The sequence below is a fragment of the Chiloscyllium punctatum genome, chromosome 36 (assembly GCF_047496795.1).
Source record: "Chiloscyllium punctatum isolate Juve2018m chromosome 36, sChiPun1.3, whole genome shotgun sequence".
Lineage (NCBI taxonomy): Eukaryota > Metazoa > Chordata > Chondrichthyes > Orectolobiformes > Hemiscylliidae > Chiloscyllium > Chiloscyllium punctatum.
The window spans coordinates 35,256,047-35,269,247 of record NC_092774.1 but is presented as its reverse complement, the minus strand read 5'-3'; the positions used below and the strand labels follow the sequence as shown (position 1 = coordinate 35,269,247).

Here is a 13,201-nt window from a genome sequence, read left to right as displayed (position 1 = left end):
CATTGTCATGAAACCGGCGTATGGGTACAATTCCTAATCTGCAGGAATGAGAATCTTTTCACTGTCTCGTGTCAGTAAATGTCCCTGTGAACATCAGAGTTAAGTCACAGCGTTGTCGGAGGAGCGGAAGCTGAAAGACCCCACACACTGCTCACGGGCACATTTCACTTTCCCAACACACCGCCCCAACCACTGCGGCTCTTGGGAGTGGAAAGGGAACAAACTCCAACACCCAGTCTCAGCTTTGTAAGTCTTCAGGAAATAAGAAAACTGTTCATTCCTTCGGGTCTTCCATCCTGGGCTGACAGCGTTGATTTTAAATGGCTGTCCAGTCAGTGCCGATTCGTTTTGGCTGAAAAAAATCTTCCTTATCTCATCCCACCATTTCGTGCCACAGAGACCTCTGTGGCAGAGTTCATGTATATATTTCCTTGTATGGTATTTTGTAAATAACAAAATTTTCTGGTTGTTTGTATCGGGTATGTCATGTTCATTAGCCCCTGTTTAAGTGTGTTGGTAAATTTGTGGGCTACCATGATGCTGAGAGGGTTGAGTTGTCTGAACATCATTTCCCAGATATCTGTAATGTAAAGTAATGTGGCTAGGGTTTCTGCAGACGTTGTGTCTGCTTGTGTCAGTTTGTTAATGTGAAATTGGCACACTGGGTTTATTGGGTAGGCAAAAGTGCGGAGTGCAGGTGCTGGAAACCAGAGTTTAGATCAGAGTGGTGCTGGAAAAGCACAGCAGTTCAGACAGATTCCGAGGAGCAGGAAAATCGACGTTTCGGGCAAAAGCCCTTCATCAAGAATAGAGGCAGAACCCCTCCAGGGTGGAGCCATAAATTGGGGGTGGGGTGTGCTGGGCCGAAGGTAGCAAAAAGTACAATAGGTGAATGGGGGTGGGGATGAAGGTGACAGATCAGAGAGGAGGGTGGAGCGGACAGGTGGGAAGGGAGATTGGCAGGTAGGACAGGTCATGAGGTCAGCTCTGAGCTGGAAGGTTGGAACTGAGGTAAGGTGGGGGGAGGGGAAATGAGGAAACTGATGAAGTCCACATTGATGGCCTGGGGTTGAATTTACCCCAAGCGGAAGATGAGACGTTCATCCTCCAGGCGTCGGGTGGGGAGGGAGCGGCGATGGAGGAGGCCCAGGACCTGCATGTCCTCGGCAGAGTGGGAGGGGGTTTAAAATGTTGGGCCAGAGGGCGATGGGGTTGATTGGTGCAGGTGTCCTGGAGATTTTCCCTCAAGCGCTGTGACTTGACTCTGCGAGGAGGCTCCAGTCTCCCCAATGTAGAGGAGACCGCATCGGGAGCAACGGATACAAGAAATGACATTGTTGGATTCACAGGTGAAAGCCTTCGACCAACCACGGCCTGGATTCGATTTCTGGGCAGGGAAGAAACTTTCAGGAGAGCTATCAAGCTCTGTTTGCAACTCCTTGGTGGTCTAGTGGTTAGGATTCGGCGCTCTCACCGCCGCGGCCCGGTTCGATTCCCGGTCAGGGAAGCTATTTTCAGGGGGTTTATTTTCTACCCTTTCTTCTTAAATGCTCTGTACAGTTTTTTTATTGATCTTCGTACTTCCTGGGTGCTGCAGTGTGTACTGGCTGGTTGAAATAGTGTCCTGATGCAGATTTATTTGTATGTGTAGGGATGTTTGCTTCTGCAGCTAAGGTCTTGGTTCGCGTGTGTTGTTTTCCTGAAGACGCTGTTTTGAAATTACCATTGACTGTTCGCTCTACTGTGACATCGAGAAATGGCACTTTGTTGTTGTTCTCCTGTTTTGTGAATTTTATGCCAGAAAGGACATTGTTGATGGTGTTGTAGGTTTCCTCTAATTCGTTTCATTTTTTGATGACAAAAGTGTCATCGCTGTGCCAGACTCGAAGTTTGGGTTGGATCATTGGAAGGGCTATTTGTTCGAGTCTCTGCATTATTGCTTCTGCTAGGAATCCTGATGCTGCTGGTGGTATCATGGGTATTTCGTTGATTTGCTTGTAGGGCTTGTTACAGAATATGAAGTGGATGGTAAAGCACAGCTCCACGAGGTTGACAGTTTTATCTTTGCTGATGAAGTTGGTGCTGTGTTTGTGTCTTTGGTTCTTCGAGCAGTGTCTTCAGTTTTCTTTGGCCACGTTGATGTTAATGGATGTGAACAGGGCTGTTCTGTCAAAGGACAACATTATTCCATCCTCTTCTATCTTAATGTCTTTGGTGTTCAGGAATTCTTGGATGGGGTAAATGGAGTGGAGTGAATCTTCGACTTGGTGTTTTAGTCCTCAGTGGAGGCCTTTGAGAAGTCTGTATAATGGTGTTCCAAGTCGTGAGACGATGGTCTAAGGGGGGGCTCCTGGTTTGAAGAGGAGGAGAACAACAACAAAGTGCCATTCCTAGATGTCAAAGTAGAGCGAACAGTCAATGGGGAACTTCAAACTGGCATCTACAGAAAAACAACACATCCAAACCAAGTACTTAACCACAGAAGCAATCATCCCAACACCCACAAACGAAGCTTCATCGGGACAGTATTTCAACGAGCCATTGAACACTGCAGCACAAAGAAACTACGAAGAGCACAAGAGAAATACGTATATCGTGTATTTAAGGAGAACGGCTACCCGATAAACGCATTACTGGATTAGTGGTGCTGAAAGAGCACAGCAGTTCAGGCAACATCCAACGAGCAACGAAATCGACAATTCGGGCAAAAGCCCTTCATCAGGAATAAAGGCACTGAGCCTGAAGCGTGGAGATATAAGCTAGAGGAGGGCGGGGTTGGGGAGAAAGTAGTATAGAGTACAATGGATGAGTCGGGGAGGGGATAAAGGTCAGGGAGGAGAGGGTGGAGTGGATAGGTGGAAAAGAAGATCGGCAGGTCGGACAAGTCCAGACAAGTCAAGGAGAGAGTTACTGAGCTGGAAGTTTGAAACTCGGATGAGGTGGGGGAAGGAGTAATGAGGAAGCTGTTGAAGTCCACATTGATGCCCTGGGGTTGAAGTGTTCCGAGGCGGAAGATGAGGCGTTCTTCCTCCAGGCGTCTGGTGGTGAGGGAGCGGCAGTGAAGGAGGCCCAGGACCTCCATGTCCTCGGCAGAGTGGGAGGGGGAGTTGAAATGTTGGGCCACGGGGCGGTTTGGTTGATTGGTGCGGGTGTCTCGGAGATGTTCCCTAAAGCGCTCTGCTCGGAGGCGCCCAGTTTCCCCAATGTAGAGGCGACCACACCGGGAGCAACGGATACAATAAATGATATTAGTGGATGTGCAGGTGAAACTTTGATGGATGTGGAAGGCTCCATTAGGGCCTTGGATAGAGGTGAAGGAGGAGGTGTGGGCACAGGTTTTACAGTTCCTGCAGTGGCAGGGAAAGTGCCAGAATGGGAGGGTGGGTTGTAGGGGGGTGTGGACCTGACCAGGTAGTCACGGAGGGAACGGTCTTTGCGGAAGGCGGAAAGGGGTGGGGAAGGAAATATATCCCTGGTGGTGGGGTCTTTTTGGAGGTGGCGGAATTGTCGGCGGATGATTTGGTTGATGCGAAGGTTTGTAGGGTGGAAGGTGAGCACCAGGGGCGTTCTGTCCTTGTTACGGTTGGAGGGGTGGGATCTGAGGGCGGAGGTGCGGGATGTGGATGAGATGCTTTGGAGGGCATCTTTAACCACGTGGGAAGGGAAATTGCGGTCTCTAAAGAAGGAGGCCATCTGGTGTGTTCTATGGTGGAACTGGTCCTCCTGGGAGCAGATACGGCGGAGGTGGAGAAATTGGGAATACGGGATGGCATTTTTGCAAGAGATAGGGTGTGAAGAGGTGTAATCCAGGTAGCGTTGGGAGTCAGTGGGTTTGTAAAAAATGTCAGTCTCAAGTCGGTCGTCACTAATATCGATGGAGAGGTCCAGGAAGGGGAGCGAGGTGTCAGAGATAGTCCAGGTAAATTTAAGGTCAGGGTGGAATGTGTTGGTGAAGTTGATGAATTGCTCAACCTCCTCGCGGGAGCACGAGGTGGCGCCAATGCAGTCATCAATGTAGCGGAGGAAGAGGTGGGGAGTGGTGCCGGTGTAATTACGGAAGATCAACTGTTCTACATAGCCAACAAAGGGACAGGCATAGCTGGGGCCCATACGTGTGTCCATGGCTACGCCTTTGGTCTGGAGGAAGTGGGAGGAATCAAAGGAGAAATTGTTAAGGGTGAGGACCAGTTCGGCCAAACGAATGAGAGTGTCAGTGGAAGGGTACTGTTGGGGACGTCTGGAGAGGAAAAAACGGAGGGCTTGGAGGCCCTGGTCATGTCGACTGGAGGTGTAGAGGGATGGGATATCCATGGTGAACATAAGGCGTTGGGGGCCGGGGAAACGGGAGTCTTGGAGGAGGTGGAGGGCGTGGGTGGTGTCTCGAACGTATGTGGGGATTTCCTGGACTAGGGGCGTTAGGAGAGTGTCAAGGTAGGTAGAGATGAGTTCAGTGGGGCAGGAGCATGCTGAGACAATGGGTCGGCCAGGGTGGTCAGGCTTGTGGATCTTGGGAAGCAGGTAGAACCGGGCAGTGCGGGGTTCCCGGACTGAGGTTGGAAGCTGTGGGTGGGAGATCTCCTGAGGTGATGAGGTTCTGTATGGTCTGGGAGATGATGGTTTGGTGATGGGGGGTGGGGTCATGGTCGAGGGAGCAGTCGGAAGAGGTGTCCTCGAGTTAGTGTTTGGCTTCAGCGGCGTAGAGGTCAGTGTACCAGACGACCAATGCGCCCCCTTAATCCGCTGGCTTAATGGTGAGGTTGGGATTGGAGCAGAGGGATTGGAGGGCTGCGCGTTGTGAGGGTGAGAGGTTGGAGTGGGGGAGGGGGGACGACAGGTTGAGGCGGTTAATGTCCCGGCGGCAGTTGGAAATGAAGAGGTCGAGGGCAGGTAATAGGCCAGCGCGGGGTGTCCAGGTGGATGCAGTGCGTTGGAGGTGGGCGAAGGGGTCCTCGGAAGGTGGGCGGGAGTCCTGATTGTGAAAGTAAGCTCGGAGCCGGACGCGACGGAAGAATTGTTCCAATAAACGCAGTCCACCGATTTCTCATTGATGCTTTCAAGCTGACTCTCAAAAATTCGGTTTATCCCTCCATTCTTTACTGTTTGTTTTGTGTGGGTTTTGAAAGCTTTCGCAATCCTCTGACTGAGTATTGGAGTTGGGAAGTTATGTTGTGGCTGTACAGGACATTTTATAGACCACTTTTGGAATATTGTGTGCAATTCTGGTCTCCCTCCTATCAGAAGCTTATTGTGAAATTTAGAAGGGTTCTGAAGCACCAATGGGTCCACAGAGGGGAAGAGGCCGTTCTGCTGCCCTGAGTGTGGGAAGGCCTTCAGTGATTCCTCTGCCCTGCTGACGCACCAGTTGGTCCACACCGGGGAAGGCTGTTCTCCGGCCCCAAGTGCGAGATGGTCTTCAGCAGTTCTTCCCACCTGCTGGGACACCAGTGGGTCCACACTGAGGAGAAGCCATTCTTCTGCCCCGAGTGCAGGAAGGGCTTTGCTCTTTCTTCCGACCTGGTGGCCCATTGGTGTGTCCGCATGGGGGAGAGGTCGTTCAGTACCTAAGTGCAGGAAGGCTTTCATCAATTCCTCAGCCCTGCTGATGCACCAGTCCGTCCACACCAGGGAGAAGCTGTTCTCTTGCCCGAGTGCGGAAGGGCTTTACCCGCACCTCCACACTGCTGAAATACCAGCTGGTCCACACGGGGGGATGGGGGCGGAGTGGGGGAGGCCTTTCGGCTGCCCTGAGGGCGGAAAGTCCTTCAGCAATTCCTCCTCCCTGCCGAAGCACCAGTGTGTCCACACCGGGGAGAGGCCGTTCAGCTGGCCCGAGTGTGGGAAGAGGTTCATGTTTTCCTGTAACTTGCAGAAGCACCAGCAGGGGCACCAGCGCTCCCAGAAATCAGATCCAACCAGTGACGCTGCCTTTTGTCACCCTCAAGGACTGAAACTCCTGCCAGTTCTGACAGTGAGTTCAGTGGGAGAGTAGGTGGGCTGTTTGTGTTTTCTGCTGGACTGCAATTGCCTCCCCCCACCCCCCAGAACCACAATCTTATGTTGGCTCAGGGTTAGTACTGCTGCCTCATGTCAACAGGAACCGAGGAATGCTTCTACCCTTGGGGGTCTGTGTGCAATTTATGGAGTGTAGGAAAATGGATCTGAGTAGGTTAGTCTTCGGAGAATCAGTGCAGATGTGTTGGGCTGAAGGACCTGTTTCCACTCTGGAGGAGTTCAACCATCATATGAGCTTTGTTTTTATTGGAAGCTGCTGTTCATTGAGCCAGGGACTGCACATTGCCAAATGAAATGATCCAGAGAAACGTAAGACCGCAAGACCATCGGAGCAGAAGTTAGGCCAATCGGCCCATCGAGTCTACTCAGCCACTCGTTAGTGACAATAGTAGTGCAGATGAGATTAGCTACAGTGTGGAAACAGGCCATTTGTCCTAACAAGTCCACATCTACCCTCCGAAGAGTAACCCATCCAGACCCATTTCCCTCTGACTAATGTGCCTCACTCTATGGGCAATTAAGCATGACCAATTGACATGACCTGAACATCTTTGGACTATGGAAGAAAACAGGATCACCAAGTGAAAACCCACGCAGACACTGCGAGAATGTGCTAATTCCTCACAGACAGTCAGCCAAGGCTGGAATCAAACCTGGGTCCCTGGCGCTGTGAGGCTGCAGTGGTAAACACTGAGACACTACATATTGCAAAACGAAGTCGGCAAGTAGGAGGTTGGGAGAATGCAGCAAGCCAGGCAGCACCAGGATGTGGAGTAGTCAGCGTTTTGGGTATTAACCCTTCTTCAGGACTGAAACGTTGACTTCTCCTTGAGAAACGATTTACAGGGATGTTACTGGGGGTTGGAGGGTTTGAGCTACAGGAAGAGACTGAATAGGCTGGTACTGTTTTCACTGCAGCATCAGAGGCAGAGGAGTGACCTAATAGAGGTTACAAAATCATGAGGGGCATGGACAGGGTATTCGACAAGGTCTTTTCCCTGGGATGGGGGAGTCCAGAAATAGAGGGCAGAGGTTTAGGGTGAGAGGCGAAAGATATTAAAGGGACGACTTCTTCATGCAGGGGGTGGTACTTATATGAAATGAGCTGCCAGAGTATATGGGTCAGGTGTTGTCAAATGGTACTAGATTAGTTTAGGATATCAGGTCAGCATGGACAAGTTGGACCGAAGGGTCTGTTTCCATGCTGTATGTGTCTCTGACTACTGGTCCTGATGTAAGTTTTAAATAGAGTCCAAGTAACTTTGAATAGTTCAATCTTGTTGAGCTCACCTCCTGAAAAGTTTCAGATGAATCCCTCTGAGCGATACTGTTTAAACACGCTGAGTTGGACAAAGTATCCCATCAAGTTCAACACAAACCCAGAGTTGAAGAAGTCAGAAGTCAGAACACCAAGGGGACCAAAACTGATCACAATATTCCAGGTGCAGCCTCATCAACGTCCTGTATACCTACAACATAACTTGCCAACATCTATACTCAATTCCCGAACTGATGAAGGCCAGTGCGCTGAAACCTTTCTTCACTGACTTGTATACCGATGTAATCAGAGATATAGGACCTACTTTAAACTGATCCACAATCCTGCTTCTGGGAGCACAGTGACTAATAGGGAAGGCAAAAGGGAGATTGGCCTTTAAATGGAGTATAAAAGTAGAGAGGTTATAGTGGAGGTTTTGATTGAAAGTGCAGTGAAGATTCAACCAGCTGACAGTGGATCTGAATCACATATAGGTCAGACCAGGTACGGACAGCAGGGAACCAGGTAAGTTTTTACAACAAAACACAACAATTTCATCATTAGACTCTTAATTCCAGATTTATATTGAATTCATATTCCACCATCTGCCGTGGCAGGTTGTGAATCCAAGTCCCCAGAACATTACCTGGGTGAATAGTCTGGTGATAATAAAGTCGGCCATCGCCTCCCCTGAACACATTGGCTCATTGTGTTTGGAGGTAATAAAGGAGCAAGAGGTTTCAGCAGCTGCTAAGTTGTTGATATTACACAAGGGAACATCAGCACTCTCAGTCATGGCACATACTGAAGTCAGTGTCCTGAATCAGAGGTAAGGGGTCGGGAACCAAAAGAAGTAGGAACAGGAATATGCCATTCAGCCCCTTGAGCCTGCTTCTCCATTTAGTAGGATTCTGGGTGATCTGGCATTCCCCACATTCACTTTCCTGCCCTTTTCCTGTAACTTTTCATCCCCCGACTCTTCACGAATCTATCGATCCGAGTTTTTAATATGACATGAAGGCTGTCAACAGAGTTACTGGGGTGGGGGTGGGGGGGCGGGGCTCACGTCGAACTTTGGGGCTAAAACAATGTCTTCACACTTCACAATATTGAACTAAGGGAATGTTTATGGTTATCCAATGCTGGAAATTGGGCAGGCATTCAGATGAAATTATTGGTAAATTATGAATGATAGAGGAGTCGGGAGAGAAGTGGTGTCCCGACACAGTTGAATGTAATCAGTATAGATGCCACCACCAGCAGCTACGGTAAAACAAATAAGAACGGAAGACGCTAAAAGCAGACCCTCTCAGAGGATAGAGTGATGCTGGAGAAGGTCAGTACTGTCATTAACCCTGATCAAGGTTGTCCGCAGGTCGACGAGGGAATGTTTAGCCCTGTCACCGTTACAAAGGATGTCAAACATGACCTTGATTAGAACTGTTTTAGGGGAGGAAACCAGACTCGAGGGCTTTAAACACAGAATTCTGGAAGAGATGGGAATGGCTAATTCAACAATGTTACATCCAAACCTACACTTCCATTGGCGCGATAATAATAGAAGTGTTTTAGTTTTTATTTTGAAGATTCTCAGCAACACTGAGTTCGAAGCAACAAAATTAACACAAGAAATACTGCAATTCCTACCATGTGCCTGCTCCCAATAGGGGGCCATCTGGTGTTCAATTAATTGTTTACAAGGGTCAATATTGGAAAGGAATGACCCAGTTCTTCATATAAGAGGGAAGACACAGACCGCTTGATACAAACATATAATGGGCGGGAGTAGGCCACTCGGCACTTCGAGTCTGCTGCAACATTCAATAAGATCATGGCTGATCTGAATTCAACCTCAACTCTACATTCCAACACATCCCCGACAATCTTTCATCCACTTGGTTATCAAGAACCTATCTACCTCTGCCTTAAAGATTTTGAATCCACTGCCTTTTGAAGAAGACACACAACCCTCAGAAAGAAAAGAAATCATCCTCATTTTTGTCTTCTACATTTAAAATATGACCCTGTTCTTTCTGATATTACGATAGGGACACATGCTGCATTCAAGTAATACCTGTGGTACAGTTAACTATGTCAAAGTGCTTCACATGAACATAATGAGAATTCAATTAAAAATCACAAGACCGGAGCACAGATTAGGAGAGGTGACCAAAGACTTGGTCAAAGGGACAAGTTTAGGGCAATCTTTTAAACAGGTTCAATTTCCCAAACATCAGAGGACAAAGACGTGAACAGCAAACACAAAATAGCAAAGAGTGGGAAACAACAGTGTAGTCATAATGTCACAGAATGAATAATCCAGGGAACATGAGTTCAAATCCCACCACAGCAACAGGTGAGATGTGAATAATTCAAATCATAAATGGGGAACACAAAGTTAGTCTCAGTATGGTATCGATGGCACTGACGTCAATTGTCCTAAAAACCCATGTTCACCAATGTCCTTTCAGGAGGGAAACTGCCATCCTTACATGGTCAGTCTTACATGTGACTCCAGACCAACAGCAATGTGGTTGACTCTTAAACTGCCCTCTGAATTGGCACAAGCAAGACACCTTGCACTTAGGAATGGATAACAAACATCAACCTTATGAAAGTGTCATAACAGAAATTGCTGGAGAAACTCAGCCAGTCTGGCAAAACCAGAGGAGAGAGAAAGAAAGAAACAGAGTCAATTTCCTGGCCTGAGTCCAGAACAGTTGTGAAGAAGGATCACAGCACTTGAAATGCTAACTCTGCTTCTCTCTCCACATGTGCTGCCAGTCCTGTTGGGTTTCTCCAGCATTTGATGCATTATTGTGTTTCAGATCTCCAACATCTGCAGTTCTTCATTACACTGACGTAGGGAAGCTCAAATCCCATAAAAGGGTAGAGCAGAAGGGCTGGAATTACTCAGCAAATCTGGTACCAGCTATGGAGATAAAAACAGTTCATACTTCGGGTTATTGAATTATCTTACATCAGGGACAAACTTTTGCGGAAGCTGCAAGAGTAAAAGGCACTGGATTAACTACAACATCGAGGGGAACTGTCTCAGCCTTGGGGGTCAGGCTGAATCAGCATTCTGGTCCTGCTCATTGCCTGTTAAATTCTCCATTTGTTGTTCTTGTTATATTTCTACATGGTTGACACATTCCTATGTTTTAATATGAAATTCCAGCAGACAGGAATTTTCCATGTAAGTAGTCATACATTAGAGGGTTTGAAACGTGAATGTAACTTTTAAGCATAAAGTATTTATTCATGCACGGGGTGTGGGCATCGTTGGCAATGCCAGCATTTATACCCATCCTTAACCACCCTGTGGTTGGTTGGAAAAGTGCATGCAGGTGTCTCAGATTGTCTTGATCAGCACAGCAATCTCAAAGATGGGTGTGCTCAGGTAGAAGTACCGTCCATTCCCACAGCCAAGTCTGCATTCACTTCAATTATAGATGCCATCTCAACCTCCCAGGACAAGGACAGCATGGGATGACAATCAGAATAAAGCTTCCTCTGCTCTTCAATTTCAAGTGAAGCTACCTCAACACTGTCCCCAACAAACACTGCCAAGACATTGGGTTAGATACAGAGTAAAACTGCCTCTACACTTCCCCATTCATACAGTCCCAGGACAATGACAGCAGAGGGTTAAATAAACAGTAGAGCTTCTTCCATTCTGACTGACACTTAGTACGTCCTACACCAATCCTCAAGGAAAATTCAGAATTGAAGTATTATCTGGTACTGAATTCACACATCCTAATGGGAATGACAGCAACAGAAAATCATGTAGTGAAACACAGATAAAACACACACAATGTACAACCAAACTAGACTGTTCTTGGGATCAAAGGCATTTAAATGACAGGAGACATAGTCCCTGCAATGATCCGAATGTGAGCTGAACAACATTCTCATGTGAATAATACTCTCTGGCAATGCAATGTCCACCTCACCGCTGTCTATTCAGTTCCTCTGCTCTCGTTCAGGGCTGAGTTGCGGCTGACCACATTGTGGCGTGGAGGTCAAGAGGTTGGACAGTTAAGGTCAACTTGGATTGAGGGCATGCTTTGTCATGCCAGTGAGGTCGAGGGTCGCTCATTTACTCAACTTATAATCGGGGACAAGGGGATGTCAGGCTGGGCTTGTATCAGTTTGAGTTTAGAAGAAACAGATGATCCGATGGAGCTGTATAACATCTGGAGAGGACTTAATGTAAATGTAACATCAACTCAATTCCAGCCAGAGACTAGTCTCTCATTTAAGATAGAAGAGTTTTGTTTTTCTCTCAAGTGTTCTCGAGTCTTTGAAATTCACTTTTTAAGATAGTAGCATGTGGTGGTGGCACGGTGGTTAGCACTGCTGCCTCACGGCATCAGTGACCTGGGTTTGATCCCACCCTCGGACCGACTGTCTGTGCAGAGTTTGCACATTCTCCCCTTGCATCTGCGTGGGTTTCCTCTGGTGCTCTGGCCTCCTCCCACAGTCCTAAGGATGTGCAGGTGAGGGTGGATTGACCATGGGAGATGCAGGGTTACAGGGATAGTGTAACGAACTGGGTCTGGGTGGGACGGTCAGTCAATGTTGACTCAATGGGCTGAATGACCTACTTGCACGAAATTGGCCTATATCAATCAATAGTCTGCACTTGCTTTACGGTTACCGACATCAAATTACATTCGTGCTTTTGGTTATTTCATCTCTTCCGTTATGGTTTTCAACCAACTACAGCATCTAGAAACTTGCTTAATTACTATATCCAATATCTGCAGAGTACTTTTTCTTTTTGTCACGACCATTATCTTGAACTCTGACGTGTGACCTCTTCATTGCTGTCAAAGTTCCTTATTTATCCCGACATTGTCATGGTTTTACTCTGTCGAATGTCTTCCTGGCTTTTGCAGTTAAGACCCTATATTCTGCCCTCGTCAACATTTTCCCTTACAATTCTCTCCTAAGGATTTCATGAAAAACCTCAGCGTGTGGTGAGACTGCGGAACTCACTACCATAGTGAATAGTTGGGGTGGAAGACACGACAACTAAGGGTAAGCAACCCAGTACAAATGAATGTCACTGTCACTAGATTCACAACACAGTGAAATTAAAACATGCAATGTCCCTCAATTTCTCAACTGTTCCAAACAGACTTGATGAAGAACAGATCTTGCTCATCAACATTATAATTTAAACAAAAAACAACAAATATAAATGCAGCAAATGTTCTAGGGCAAAGTTAAATAAGATAATCTAATTAATAACAATTATTTAAAACCTTTGATCAGGTCCCCCACCATCTCAGAGACAGAAACTTAAGCGGCAAATTAAGAAAGATTTTTTTTAAACTTAGCAATTCAAGCAAACAGTTTCCAACAATGGATTGCCAAGCCTTTGTGCAATCCTTGGACTATGACTGTTTCACAGATACGTAACTGTAAATCTAATTTAAAAGTCACTGCTGAATGTGAATAGACACCCCAAAGTATTCAGCCATTTCTTACAGGCTGGGACTCATTCCCAGAAAAAGCCAACAATTCTTTAACTGGACAGGAGAATCTCAAGAGAACACCTCCTGGGCTCAACAAGCAGCAATGCCCAATGGAAGCAGTTGGCGGCGGGGCTGGGCGGGGCGAGAGCATAAAACAAAAAAGCCCACTGACTCTCCCACTGCACACACACTGTCAGAATACACAGGGGCTCAATCCTGGGAGTGACCCACAGCAGTTTCGTGAAGTGAACCACACTTGATGAACAGATCTTGCACACCGGAATTATAATTTAGACAAAAACAAACAATTATGAATACCGCAAATTTACTCATGCAAAGTTAAACAAGATGATCCAGTTCATAGCAATGATTTAATCCCTTTGATCAAGTCCTCCACCATCTCCGAGACAGAAACTTAAGGGGTAAATTAAGGAAGAGAATT

At 47.2% G+C, this 13,201-nt stretch overlaps 1 non-coding gene across 1 annotated transcript; it reads left to right on the top strand.

The window, feature by feature from the left end:
- Positions 1–1,436: 1,436 nt before the first annotated feature.
- Positions 1,437–1,507, top strand: trnae-cuc (transfer RNA glutamic acid (anticodon CUC)). The gene has a single exon. It is a non-coding gene; the product is annotated as a tRNA-Glu (tRNA).
- Positions 1,508–13,201: the final 11,694 nt, after the last annotated feature.